Genomic DNA, 14969 nt, shown 5'->3' on the forward strand with positions numbered 1-14969 from the left:
CGAATCCCTCTCCTACGTGTTACGTGTGTATAATTGTGTTGTCATATACAGTATAATTTTTATCCATAACCCCAAATATACTTTTTATTGCTATAATTCACCAACTTTTCAATTGATAAGAGCATCTAATCTATTAACTATTACTAAAACAAAACATGCTGATGTCAATTTCTTATTAAAAAAATTTCCGCCTAAACTTTTTTTACATCATCCTTTTTTTCCTCTCTTTTTTTCTTCCTACATTCCAAAACTAATAAATAAATACATTAATTAATGAGATTATGATTACATATTTTTTAATATAAAATTGACAATTATTTAAACATATAATAACTACTTAATTGCATGGGATTAAACTAGTTACATTTAAAGCATAAAAAATGAAGAATAAACACTCAATGATCAAATTAAAGAAGGTAAATCTCCGATCCATATAGAATGTCCATGGCATCATATACAATAAAATTATAATAGATGACATAGAAATATAGAAGTAATTAATTGAAATTTCCAACACCTTCCCTTTCCAAATTGCCCCAGAAAAAAAAAAAAAAAAAAAAATTAAAGCCAAAAGGTTATTCTTTTGGTACAACCATATATTTACTGGCATCCTTGCTTCACATTGCATTGTTGCATAAGTTGCTCTTGCTAGGAAGTAATGCCTTGGTAATTTTCAAGCTTCGGTTAATTAAATGGCTATTAAAACCCTATTTAGTTATGCCATTTGCTAATCTTGCTCTTAGCTCTTTCCTTAAGATTTTCCCTGATGGTAGTTTAGGGATTGATTCCACGAAGAAAACTCGGTATATTCTCTTATAAAATACCACCTGCACGTAAAATTCACAACATTTTTTAGTTTATTACTCCGCATATGTACGAGTAATTAAAATAATATCTTTAGATTAGTAAAATATTTTTCTTCTTATTTCATGGATCGATAAATAAATAAAAACAATTTTAACCAAGTTCAATTTTGATCAGTAATAATTCGTTTGATTATTATTACTGATATGTTGCATTAAACAAATATCAGGTGAATAGAACGTGATCTAATTTAATTTAACAGGGTAACTATTTAGGTAAATTAATGCGAAGTCTACCTGTTTGGAGATGTATTGTTTAACATCATCTTCACTAATTTGAGAGCCATTTGATCTTACAACAAATGCAACAGGAACTTCACCAGCAGCCTCATCTTGCATTCTGAAAAATTGTTTAACAAATTGTATTTATTAAATACAAATCTAAGGTAAAATATATTAATATGAGACATAATAAAGGAGATTATTGTTGATTATTAAGTTAATAATGAAGAAAAAATAATACTTACGCAACAACTGCAGCATCATGGATATTAGGGTGGTTGATTAGCATGCCTTCAAGCTCAGCAGGGGCTACTTGAAAGCCCTTGTACTTGATCAATTCCTTTAGCCGATCAACGATGAAGATCTCATCGTCGTCGTCGACAAATCCAATGTCACCGGTGTGCAACCATCCTTCTTTGTCTATGGTGTTTGCTGTTGCCTCCGGGTCATTCAAATAGCCTGAATTTTTAGTCATTAATTTGTTAATTGAGGGGTTACTAGAGCTAAAAATAATTATACCCTAGTACTAGAAATTTTTAAACGAAAAATAATACTTTTTTTCTTTTTTTCCTTTTTTTTTTTGTGTGTTTGTATAAAGAGAGTCGCAAGGATAATGATATAAATGAGATTTGATCTTTCGTCTTGGTATCACCCCTCAAGACTTTAACAAACTAAGCTAGTTGGCATCCACAATGACAAATAATACTTCGTACATATATATATAAATTATAAAAAATTGTTTGATCGACGCTTGTGTCCTTAGGAATAAATTGTGAAAAGAGATTATTGTAATTGTTTTTAATGTAGCAATATGGTCAATTACACAATACGAAAACTCTTAAAGTTAAGGTTTAAAGTATGATGTATTACTGTCCCATTTTCTTAATAGCCTACATTATTGAAGAACATTAAATGACCAACTATCTTAATTACTAGGTACTCTTTAACTCACACCACAATTTCACAACATAGAAAGGCCAAAAGAAATCAATAGCTCAACAACATCAATTCCCACCAACCATATCTACTATTTAAGCCTCCCTAAAGTTAAACATAAATCTCATTGTACATATTTTTATATTTTGCTCTTTTATGTGAGACAATGATGTGTATCGTTTATCTACCGATCATTGCTTATGCCCGAAAATTTGTGGACGTGCAAATTGCCACTAATTAGTTGATTTGCCTTTGGTTATGATTCAAAACGATCATCAATTTTAAAGTTGTAATACAAAGTTACTGATCTAATTAAATACAGATTGTACACTGAACGGGATCAAAATTAGTTAAAAGTCAATGTGAAGAATTTATTTTATGTTTAATATTATGCTTTTCTCGTTGTCAAAAAAAATGTGAGAATTTGGAATAAAACCATTTAAAATGCATGATAAAATGGAGTATAGTGGACCACATGAAGCAATCAAAAGTAAAACATTACAACTAGAAAAAAGTCAGGCATTAAAAAAAATCGGCAAATAAATGTCATGAGGTGCCAAAATGAATATTGATGATACTTTATCCACTAAATTTAACCTCATCCAAATGGATCTAAGAGGGGTCAGGATAGAAATATATGCGGCTAAGTATAGAGATCGAACATTAATGGGTCTCACAAATCTGTCTCGAAATAGTGGGTCATGTTTATTTGTTGAAATGCTAGCCTATAATCGGGTTATAACGCCCTCAGTCTTAATCAATAGGTCGAAATCTCATTGATATTCCTTTTTTTTTTTTGGTATGTATTAAAATGTATTCCTTACATTATGACTATTGAACAAAAATCAAAGAAGATAACAACATACCTTTCATGATTTGGCTACCACGAATGCAAATTTCTCCAGATTGGTTTCTAGGCAAAGAAAGACCGGTATCAGGATCAACAATCTTTAACTCAGCATTTCGTACAACCGTCCCACATGATCCAGACTTTACATCCATGGGCTCTTTTGCAAATGCTAAACACATCGCTAGCACTGGTCCTGCCTCTGTCATACCATAACCCTGCATGTATCGATAAATGTAATTAATACGACGCATTGAATATTCTATATGTCACTTTTTTATTGTCTTACTTTCATTTTGGATTTGATTATTTCATTATGTGAAAATGAAGGAACATTACTTTACTGTCGTGTTTCTCGCGTTCAGTATATCAAGTCCTACTAATTCTATCTTTCATTACTTTCATCACACAAATAAATGAAAAACTCAATAAATCTCAATTGAAGAACAAAAAAGGAGGGAGGGTGCATCTCTTATCCACTAGTATTTTTTCAAAATTAAAAATTAAAAAAAAATAAATAAAAAAAAGGAACAAACGTTTGGTAAGTCAAATCAAGCAAAATAATCATTAATGGAATTATGTAAAGTTCAAGTAGTTCGATCACCATCAATCTATCACTCCATAAATGGCATTTTGGTGCACCAAAATTTGCCACGATTAATAATAGGGATAAAAGCACCGTTGTGAATTATAACTCTTATGAGTTATGAATATTAGTTGTCATAGATGATATATGTCCGATAAGATCAAAATCTATTAATTTCTCCCATCTATTATATTTATTACTAAATTTTTTTATATTTTATTTTTATACAATAATGCGAAGTGATGGCCATGGCCTATGAATAAACTTACGTTATACAAATAAACAATATACAATGTACTAGAAACTAGTATATAGACCGAATTTTAAATGTAAATATCATTAATAAAAAAGAAACTAGTATATGGACCGAATTTTAAATGCAAATATCATTAATCAAAAAGAAATCGTTAACGTAATATTTTGCATTGTCTAATCATTTGAAGTATTTTGTATAAATTATTACTCCTAGTCTTAATCGATAATGATTTAAATTTAGAAGATCGACATTCTTTTAAATTGTGTATAATAAAATAAAATTGATTTTTTTAACTCCAAATAATTGGAGAAAAAGACATGTAATGCACCATTTTGCCAACTAGTGCTCTAATTTAAAAATAAAAACTGAATGATAGAAAGTGGTGGAGAGCATGCCTTGTCCATTTCTTACCCTTTTTTGTCAACTATGATGAAATATAACTCACTTTTATCAGTTACGGGTTTCTTTTCTTTGTAGTATTGAAATTTGTACGTTCTTTTCTTTAATCATATATTGATTATCGATCATATTTTGTATAGAAATAAGTGAAAAAAAAAATCATAATTATCATTCACTAATTACAATTTAGGTTTCCATCACGCCAACTATGCCTTTTAAATCTTTTAAGTATCAAGGTAAGGATATAGTTAGTAAGAGTATTATAGAAAATAACTTACTAATACTCCGTATTATTTTAAGATAATCTCAAGAGTAATTATAAATCTATGAAGTCATCGAAATCACTAACCCTTTATCTTTTCCTTGGCAGTGAGAGTTTCGTTGTATGAAATGTTTAATTAAAAAGGTACAATTAGTCCTACAATTATATTTACATTAATTTCTCCCAATTATGGAAAAGTTAGTACTCAACTTCACCCAACTCGTTAGTATGTCAAACCTAATAGTTATATTAGGCTATCAATTCCACACGTATTAATATTATTATTATTATTATTTTATTTTTATTTTTTTGGGGTGAAAAGAGAGAGCAAACTCTCATTCCACACACATAATTATAATCAATAAGCGCATAACATTTTTGTCAAAGATTATCTTACGACTATAAAAACGACATTAGTTAAAATATTTTAAAATTGTAGTTTCATTTGGAATTAGTTTTCATGTTAGTTTAACATAATCATGATTAAGGATATATTTACACTACTCTCTATTATCTATTAATTGTGGATGTAACTTATATGAACTTATGTTTTTTAATTGAATTTCATTCATACTTGTAAGAAATAATCAAAAAGTTAAGAAAAAAATATCATTTGTTAAATTAGACTTTCTTTTTTGACTTGTATTGTAAGAAACTATATTATTAAAACCTATCAAATCTAAAATAAGTAGAACAAACTACTTACGGTCTTTATTATGTAAGGAGAGATTAATAATTATATAATTTCAATACTTTTCCTTCAAGTATTTTCCTAAGTGGTGTGTGACGACGTATCACGTATGTGACTTATCCATCTCATAAACAAGTACTATTATCAAGATTTTTACTTATTCTTTTCACCCTTGAAGCATGCACCATTTTTCTTTTACAAAGTCTCTTAATTGAACGGTTTCTATTCAATTTATAAGGGCGTGTTCTCATTACTTTACGTTCTCATCAACATTATACATATACGATTCCATATATTTTTTTTCACCAACCCCACATGTACATACTTCATACTCCGTATTAAAATTGTGAATAATTAGTTCGTGAGTTCATGACATTGTTACCTTTTGCTGTATATTCTCGGTAAAATCTGACAACATTATAAACGTCAGAATTGACTGACTTTTATACAGAAAAATTATTCTCATTTTGTTAACTTTATTTATTTATTTCTCATATTTTTCCTGATATGTTATACCTTTATTGAACTAGAAAACCTATGTAAAAAGTAGCAAAAAATCAAATCATAAACTTTTAGACTTTATAGTCATATCAAATTTGATTTTGTTAGGTCTAGTATATATTACTATACGACGGAAATAGTAAAAAATTAATAATGATTATATACCATAGTTTAAAATATAATTGATACGAGATTAATTAAATTAATTACCTGTCCAAGTTTGGCATTTGGTAGTTTAGCTCTAACAGCATCTTCAAGATCTTTTCCCATGGGTGCTGCTCCGGACAATACTACCCTTACCGATGAAAGGTCGTATTTGTCCATGTCCGGATTTTTAGCGATAGCTAAAAACAATCGGAGGTACGAAGGGTGCTATTGTAACTTTGTATTTTTGGACGAGTTTCCATCAACATGTATATATCGAATTTCGGCATTACTAGAATCGCGGCCCCGACGCGTAGAGCACACAGCAACACGGAGTTAAGGGAGTAGATGTGGAATAAGGGTAACACACATAGTATGACATCTTCGCTATTGAAGTAGAGGTTTGGGTTTTCCCCATCCACTTTGTTGTGCGACACTTGTCACGAGGCTTTTGTGCGTGAGCATCACGCCCTTAGGGAGGCCTGTGGTGCCTGAGAATAAGGTAGGGCTACCACGTCATCTGGGGTTATATTTGCCTCGGGTAAATTGTTTTCCTCCCCCTGGGTCCCAACTAGGTCCAAAAGTGCTTGTACTCGTTGGGGTGGGACCATCTGGAGATATGGTATCCACGATGATTAAATGAATGTTGTTCTCTTCACAATAGGACTTCACCTTGCCCGCGGAAGGCGGACTGGGTGAGGATGGCTCGAGCTCCACTAGCTCGAGCCTGCTTTCTCAATTTCAGCTGAGGTGCAAAATGGGTTGGCTGTCGTGCTTACGGCTCCAATGAAGGATGCCCCGAGGAAGGAGAATATAAACTCGGGGCTATTTTGGAGGAGTAGCATGATCACCTGACCCTTCTGCAACCCGAGTCTGTGATTGAAACCCAGCTCCAACACGTTCTGGCTGTCTGTTCCACCTCCTCGTAAGTCCATTCCGCCCTGTAGGCCCATCAATCAAGCACGGGCGGCTACCATGCTCACGTAGATTCTCAAAACAATACGTGTGTAGGGGGAGGTGGTTAGGAATGTAGATGTCTGGGAGCTTCGATTGAAACACGAACTCCTTTCGCTCAACAACCTTGTCAACCTCTTGCTCATCAATATGGTTGTTGCTCACTTGTTCCGAACCCATGTTTAAGAAATGTATGTGATAATAATAGTTGATGAGAAAGTAGGAATGAAGAAAACTTATTAGAGAGTATAGAAAGAGAAGGTATGTAATGTAAGTTATTACTAAAACCTTCCCTATTTTTTTTGGGAGGTTGGTTAAGGGGTTAATATATGGAAGTAGGTTGAGAGGTAGAGGGGGAGTAGCGGGTGGAGCAAAGGGGGTTGGTATGATTAGAATGCGATCAAAGTATAAATGGAAAGTGCGTTGACAAAACATGTAACTTCTCTAACATACCACCCACAATAACTCATAATATGTGCGTAATCATAGTATGGAATGACTAATGAACCGTTGATTATACGACACGTGTCGTGTTTATGATCTCGTGATTGTAACGTGGCGCGTTTCGATTGGTTCTATGAGGGATAATGGTGGGGTTTGAGAAGTAGATGATCACAAAATATTTGGACATTATGGAGTTGGTGAAGAGATTTAGTTGAAAGCCTCGTTTGGATACCTCATTCAACATTTTTGGGATGAAAAAAATAATTAAATTAAATTTGGAGGGTCAGAAGTTTGACTGAGTGGGCTATTTGGAGTTGCCATGTAGGATTTCACCTAACAAAGTTGGTGAATGAATGAAAATATAATTATAACAAAAAGAAAAAGATTATGTATGTTAGATTTAACATTTTTTTTTTTCTTTTTCGGCGCATGTTATAAGCTTATTTGTACTTGTTAATATATTAATTCATTTTTTATAAATATTATAGATATTTTTAGTTGAATAAAAAGAAAATATCAAAGATGCAAGATGGAGATATGTCTATGTTTTGCAACAAAAAAAAAAAGAAGTGTTGCTCGTTAACTTTGTATAATTGGTTATTGTACGTGAATTATCAATTATGTGATATTATAATTCTTACAAATAAATTAATTGAGAAGAAAAATTACATTGTATTTGATATAAGGTAATAAAATATATAATTTTTTTTCTAATCGCATCAAAAAGTTATAAGTTCTCATAAATTGAAAGGTTCTTATTATGAGCATAAAATTATAAATCTATATTGTAAATAAAAATCATTAATTTATAATTTTATTTTTTTTACTTTAAGCTCACAATAAGAACTATCTTTACTTACAATTTTTTGAAAAAAAAAACAAAGAGACTAGCTACTCCATTTGTGTGTGCCCAAATTAATAATGCTAATTTAAAAGATAAAGTATGTATATGTAAAATTTAAATCTAAACCACGTACTACATGTTTTATTTAAGAATAGAAAATTTCAATTATTGTATATATCAATTTAATTAGTTGATTTGCATACACTAGAGCTAAGTATACCTATGATTTTTATTTTAATTTTGCTTATTTTACCAGTTTTGCTCATTTTTGTAAAACTGATAAAATGAGGCCCCCCCCCCCCCACCCCCCCCCAAAAAAAAAAAAAAAAAAAAGTGTACCTAATGATTAGGGGATTTTTATCCACCAAGCGCCGTTTGACAAGTGGACCAACCAGGTTCCGCCACGCGTCCTCCACGGACCACTTAAGACACGCCACGTGTCCACCCATGCCAAATGGGACAACGGCCATCAAGGCCATTTCAGTCTAGAAGCCCGATCGGCCCTAGGTTTACCTTAAACCTAGAGAGTTGCACGCTTCCCAAGGCTATAAATACTCGATTAATCCTCATTAATCAAGGGACCGAATAATTAACGGAACGGAGGAGAAACATTACGGAACACACTAATAACCGGCTGATCTCGCTAGCAAAGCAGATTACCTACATTAAATACTCTCACCTAGAGAGACCTTATTACTTTAATTTCTGTATTAATTACTCCTTAATCAGGTACTAACTTGACCGTTGGAGGCGGAGCTCTCAGGAGTCTCCGTTATTTTGCAGGTACAGGGCGTCCGGTTCCAGTCTCGGAATTGTAGCTCTCCCGCAGGACATCAGAAAACCCCAAAACATTTGGCGCCGTCTGTGGGGAGAGTACTTCAGAGATGGCATCCAAGTCCTGTACGGACCCCAGAAGAGAGGCGTCCCCTAGACGACCCTCAAGTTCAGTCGGACCATGATACCGAAAGTGAATTTGAAGTTGAAACTCATACAGCTCCAGACGGACCCTAAGGGCCCGCCGTACCCGTCATACTGAAATAAGGGAACGGGAGTATCTTCAAACAGGAAGCGAGCCAGCAGGCGCACCGCTTGCTCGGCAACAGCCGACTGATGGGTCTGCTCCCATCACAAGGAACGAACTCATGACCTTCATGAGGGGATTCAAGGGAGAGATCCAAGAGTTGATCAACAAAAAACCGCCTGCTTCAGTCAAAGAGCAGGCGGCCAAAAAACCTTCCACTTCACTTGAAGAGGAAGCCAGTTCAAGGGCGAGAGGCGACTCCCCATCCTAAATCTAAGAAGCGGGAGCCGTCTGCTCTTGATTTCACAAAACTCCGTTATCCTACGGGAAATAGGAAACCGGTTCGTCATATTCAGGCGGACGGGTCAAAGCAAACGTTCACAGATGCTCGGCACCTGCTAGAGCAGAAGAAGAGTGACCGATTATCAGAGTCGGCTTCTACTTCAAATTTTCAGGACAGTTTGCGAAATGCCTCGATGAGGGCCAACTCAGTCGTACCATGAGAGTCAGTCAGGCGGCACCTCCCGTCAGTCTGGCTTTCATAGTGCGCAGGCGGTACCAAATTTACCATTTGTGCCGCAACAACAATATTTTATGCAGCCACCTCCATTTGGTGGACCTGCAGCAAAAAAACGTCCAACCTATGGACTGGCAGCTACGGCTGCTTAGACTTGGTGAACAGCCGTCGGCCTTCTCCAAGGAAATTACTGAAGCCGCTCAGCCGGCCAAAGTAAAAAATGTTTTAGTAGGCGCCTATGATGGCACTACTAACCCGGAAGACCATCTGATGGCATTCACCAACCTGATGTACCTTCAAGGGTTGGATGATCCCACTTGGTGCAAGTGTTTCCCAGCAACTCTCAAGGGAATTGCACAGCAATGGTTCGGCAACCTGCCGACTGGTTGTGTAAACAGTTTCAGGACGCTTGCTTACTTATTTGCCTCCAACTTTGCAATGAACATCCCTGCGAAGAAAACGACCCTTGATTTGGGAACAATTCAGCAGGGTGAAAAGGAGGGGCTTCGTTCCTACATCAGGCGGTTCAACCTGATGAGAATACAGATTCAAGGGTTACCGGATGAGGTAGCTTATACTGACTTTTTAGAGGTCTCAAAGACGGGTCTACCTTCAAATTTGATTTAGTTCGAAAAAGGGTGTGGCGACTCTTCAAGAGGCCTTGATTGAAGCAGAAGCCTATATACAGGCGACTGATCTGTGTACAATGAAACAGTCGGACGGGAAGAGGTTCGACCAATAGAGAAGGACGACAGAAACAGTCGTCCAACAAAGATGAAAAAAGAAAAGGGGTCTGGGCGGCTGATTCCTCTAAACAGCCGGCCAAGAAGAAAAAGGAATTCAAAACCATACTCCCCAAAGTATGTGTTTAACAAGGATAACCAGTTTTATCCTAAAAGAAATAAAGGGACGGCTCTCAATTGAGAAACCGCTCCCCATGAAGGGTTCTGCGAGCAACCGGAACCAAGACAAAATCTGTGCTTATCATGATGACATTGGTCATCACACCAACGACTGCATTAGTCTCATGCGGTACCTAGACCGCTTGGCTGATCAAGGTGATCTTGACACTTATGTCAAGAAATCTACGGGGAATACTTCCTCAAAAAAGCAGTCGGCCAAAAAGAATCAACAGGCCGACAGTTCCGATACAGATGATGCAGTCGTCTACACCATTGCAGGCGGCTTCTCAGGAGGCGGCCCCACTATTAGGGGCAACAAAGATAATATAAGGCGGTTAGATGTAAATTCCGTTCACCAAGAACGACCGTCCAAATATACATTTCCTGAGATTGTCATCACTGAAGAGGATCTAGGAGAATAAGGGGGCCGCATGACGACCCTCTCGTTATTGAATGTAAAGTGGCCAACCAGAGAGTTGGTCGAATCCTCATAGATACTGGGAGCTCTTCAGATCTCATCAGCAGCAAATGTCTGTCAAAACTGAAATATCAGACGGACTGCATACATCCGGCCTCCCACCCTTTAATAGGGTTTGGAGGAGGAGTCGTCCACCCACTGGGACGAGTTGATCTACCCGTCCGCCTGGGCGAAAAAGGGGAAGGACGACACATGGTAGTCCGATTCCTAGTTGTAGAGGAACTCTCTGCTACAACATGATTCTGGGTCGCCCAAACCCTGAATAGTGCCAAGGCTGTTATAATCCCGTCACTTATGCTGCTTAAGTTTGAAAGGGACAATGGAACAGTCGGCTCCCTAAGGGAGAGATCAGAGGATGGCCCGAGAGTGCTATCTCTCGGATGTCAAACCCACTGCTAAGGCCACTGGGTCAAGTGGAGAAAAAACAGACCTTGACAATGTCAAGGAAAGTGCGCCTGTTCAAGAAACAGGCGACAGAAAAAGAAAGGCGTCCCAGACAGAGTCCGCCAGAAAGGCAAGAAAATAGCAATCATTGGCAGAGGACCGGCCGGATGAGTTACGCCCTCAGCCGGCTGGTGAGCATACGGACCTGATATTAGACGACTCCCGCCTGACCGAACAGTCAAAGTTGGGACGACTGCTCTGAGAAACCTTGGTGATGACTTTCACAACCTGTTGAAAGAATACAAAGACATCTTTGCATTTGAAGTCCATGAAATGCCAGGCATTAGTCCTGATCTGGCAGTACACAAACTCGCTGTGGGATCCGAAAAAGAAGCCGGTACGGCAAAAGAAGCGGAACCATGGTGAAGAAAGAGGTCAGGCGGCCGCCGCCGAAGTCAAAAAAATTACTTGATGCAGGGTTCATTCGGCAATGTTACTTCCCAGATTGGGTTGCAAATGTGGTACTTGTTAAAAAGCCGAATGGCACCTGGCGAATGTGTGTAGACTACACAGACTTGAACAAGGCGTGCCCCAAAGACAGTTACCCTCTGCCCAAAATTGATAACCTGGTCGACTCAACAGCCGGCCATGCCTTGATGAGTTTTATGGACGCCTATTCTGGTTTTCATCAAATTCCTTTGTGGAAGAAAGATCAGGAGAAGACGGCCTTCGTCACTGATCAGGGATTATACTGTTATACGGTCATGCGTTTGGTCTTAAGAATGCCCCGGCTACATTCCAACGAATGATAAACACAGTGTTCTTTGATCAGATTGGGAGAAACGTCGAGGCATACATTGATGATATGATTGTTAAGACTAAACTTCAGAAAGATCATCTGACGGACCTCCGAGAAACTTTCGCCACACTCAGGCGGCACCATGTCATGCTCAATCCCAAGAAATGTGTATTTGGAGTTGAGTCTGGGAAATTTCTCGGATTCCTTATCAACCAGAGAGGAATAGAGGCGAACCCTGAGAAGGTTACAGGCGGTCGTTGACATGCAGTCGCCTCGTACCGTCCGAGAGGTTCAGAAGTTAACAGGTTGTCTGGCGGCCTTGGGAAGATTTTCTAAGCCGATCAGGCGACAAATGCCTATACTTTTTCCAGGCAATTAAGAAAAAAGGCAAGGTTTGAATGGGGGCCGGATGCTGAGGCCGCCTTCCAGAAATTAAAGGTTCACTTGCATTCCTTGCCAAGGCTGGTCAGCCCTTTGCCCAAAGAAAATCTCTACATGTACCTGGCCGTCTCTGATCATGCGTTAAGCGCGGTGCTCCTTGCTGAAAGGGACGGCTGTCAACTTCCGGTCTACTTTGTCAGTCACGTACTGAAAAATGCCGAGTTGAGGTATCCCCTAGTGGAGAAATTTGGTCTTGCACTCTTCATGGCTGTTAAAAAATTGAAGCCCTACTTTCTGGCCACATGCAGTCGTCGTGTATACCGACCAACCGATCAAACGGCCCCTTACCACCATGGAGTCCTCCGGACGAATGATCAAATGGGCCATAGAAATGCAGAGTCTCGAAGTTACTTTCGAGCCTAGAAAAGCAGTGAAGGGGCAAGCCTTTTGCTGACTTTATTGTAGAGATGACTCGTCCTCCTGACTCTCAAGTTCCAGACCAAGTCTGGAAGGTATATGTGGACGGAAGCTCTACTTCAAACGGTTGTGGAGCAGGCGTCGTATGTCAATCTCCAGAGGGCGACAGGTTCGAGTATGCTCTACGCTTCAGTTTCCAGGCTTCAAACAATGAGGCAGAATATGAAGCTTTACTAGCCGGGATCCGCATGTGTAAGGCGGCCGGGGCAAGGAAAATAGACCGCCTGTTCTGATTCACAACTGATAGTGAGTCAGTACCAATGGCGAATACGAAGCAACACATCCGGCCATGATCAAATATTTACAGGCGGTCCGACAAGCAGTCGGCTCCCTTGAGGATTTCCATCTGATCCAAGTACCGAGATCAGAAAACAACCAGGCAGATGCACTCTCGAAATTAGCATCATCCGCCTCCTCCGATACTCCTCGAACTGTGTTTTGGGAAAGTAATGGAGAAGAGAAGCATCGAGGAAAATCCTATTGGAATTCTAGACAGAAGCTCAACCTGGATGGATTCAATCAGGGCATATCTGACAAACGGTACACTGCCGGATGATCCTCAACAGGCGGCATCACTGAAAAAAACGAAGCCTCCTGTTTTGAAATGATACAGGGGGAACTGCACAAGAGGGGGCACCTTCAACCCTTCTTAAAGTGTGTTACTCCTGAAAAGGGACGAGAGATACTAGATGATCTTCACTCTGGTTTCTGTGCTTCCCATATAAGGTGGTAGGATGCTTGCTCAAAGGGCAAGGCGGGCAGGGCTACTTTTGGCCTACTTTGGAAGCAGATGCAATGGAGATGGTGAAAAAATGTGACAAGTGCCAAAGGTTTGGCAAATTAATTCACCGTCCGGCTACTGACCTCACTACCATTCACAGCCCACTACCGTTTGCTAAGTGGGGCATGGACATTCTGGGTCCATATACGCCTGCTACAGGCGGCAGAAGGTATATACTTGTTGCCGTTGACTACTTCACTAAATGGGTAGAGGCGGAGGCTGTAAAGGGAATCAAGACGAAAGATGTAATTTCATTCATTTGGAAAAACGTCATCACTCGGTTCGGGGTTCCCATGTCTATGGTTTTTGATAATGGTCCCCAATTTGAGACGCCTGTTCTCAAAAGCTGGTTGGGGAGACCAAGGAATTGGACATTACTTTGCATCTGTCGGCCGTCCACAAGCAAACGGCCAGGTAGAAGCCTTTAATAAAATCATCTCAGACGGTCTCAAGAAAAAAGTTGAACGAGCAGGCGGCCTATGGGCAGATGAACTACCACATGTTCTTTGGGCCATTAGGACGACTGAAAAAGGGGCGACTGGAGAAACTCCATTCCTCCTAACTTATGGTGCAGAAGCTGTTCTTCCAATAGAACACTACGAGCCGACTCTTCGAGTAATGCTATATGACGAAGAGGCAAACTGGGAAGCTATGCGCCTGGCATTAGACTCACTTCCTGAAAAGAGGGGCAATGCTGTTTTGCGCCATGAAATCTACCGCCTGAGAATGACTAGATCATACAACAAAAAAGTGCACAGGCGTCCACTCAAAGTAGGGGACTTTGTACTTAGAAAAATGGAAGCAGTTGGTAGGGCTAACGAGTCTGGCAAACTAACTCCCAACTGGGAAGGACCCTACCGAATCTATGCGGAAGTCAGGGACGGTACCTACCGTCTGGAAACACCAGACGGACAACCGTTGCCTCGAACTTGGAATGTAGATAACCTTAAGAAATATTTCTTTTGAATGATGTAAAGTAAAGAGCTACTTAATAAAGTTGGCACTTACTATTCAATTTTGTATTACGAGGGGCATGCCGTCTGTACCTTTACAGTCGGCTACTCTCCATTGAGTTTCACTCTTTATCTTTACAGGGGCATGCCGTCTGTTCCATTACAGTCGGCTACTCTCCCTCGAGTATTTTACTCACAATACTTAGCTAAAAAGTTTAGGGCCTGGCCGATCCTGTAACTAACAGGCGGCTACCCTTCTTTTACTTAGCACATACGTTCACCAAAAACGTACCAAGGCCACTGGCCGAATGATCAGACCAGCGCCTA

The 14969-nt window shown here is 38.7% G+C and overlaps 1 pseudogene; it reads right to left on the reverse strand.

The window, feature by feature from the left end:
* Positions 1-381: 381 nt before the first annotated feature.
* LOC110722891 lies at positions 382-6973 on the reverse strand (annotated as a pseudogene).
* Positions 6974-14969: the final 7996 nt, after the last annotated feature.

Source organism: Chenopodium quinoa, unplaced genomic scaffold (assembly GCF_001683475.1).
Source record: "Chenopodium quinoa cultivar QQ74 unplaced genomic scaffold, ASM168347v1, whole genome shotgun sequence".
In the NCBI taxonomy this organism is placed as follows: Eukaryota; Viridiplantae; Streptophyta; class Magnoliopsida; order Caryophyllales; family Amaranthaceae; genus Chenopodium; species Chenopodium quinoa.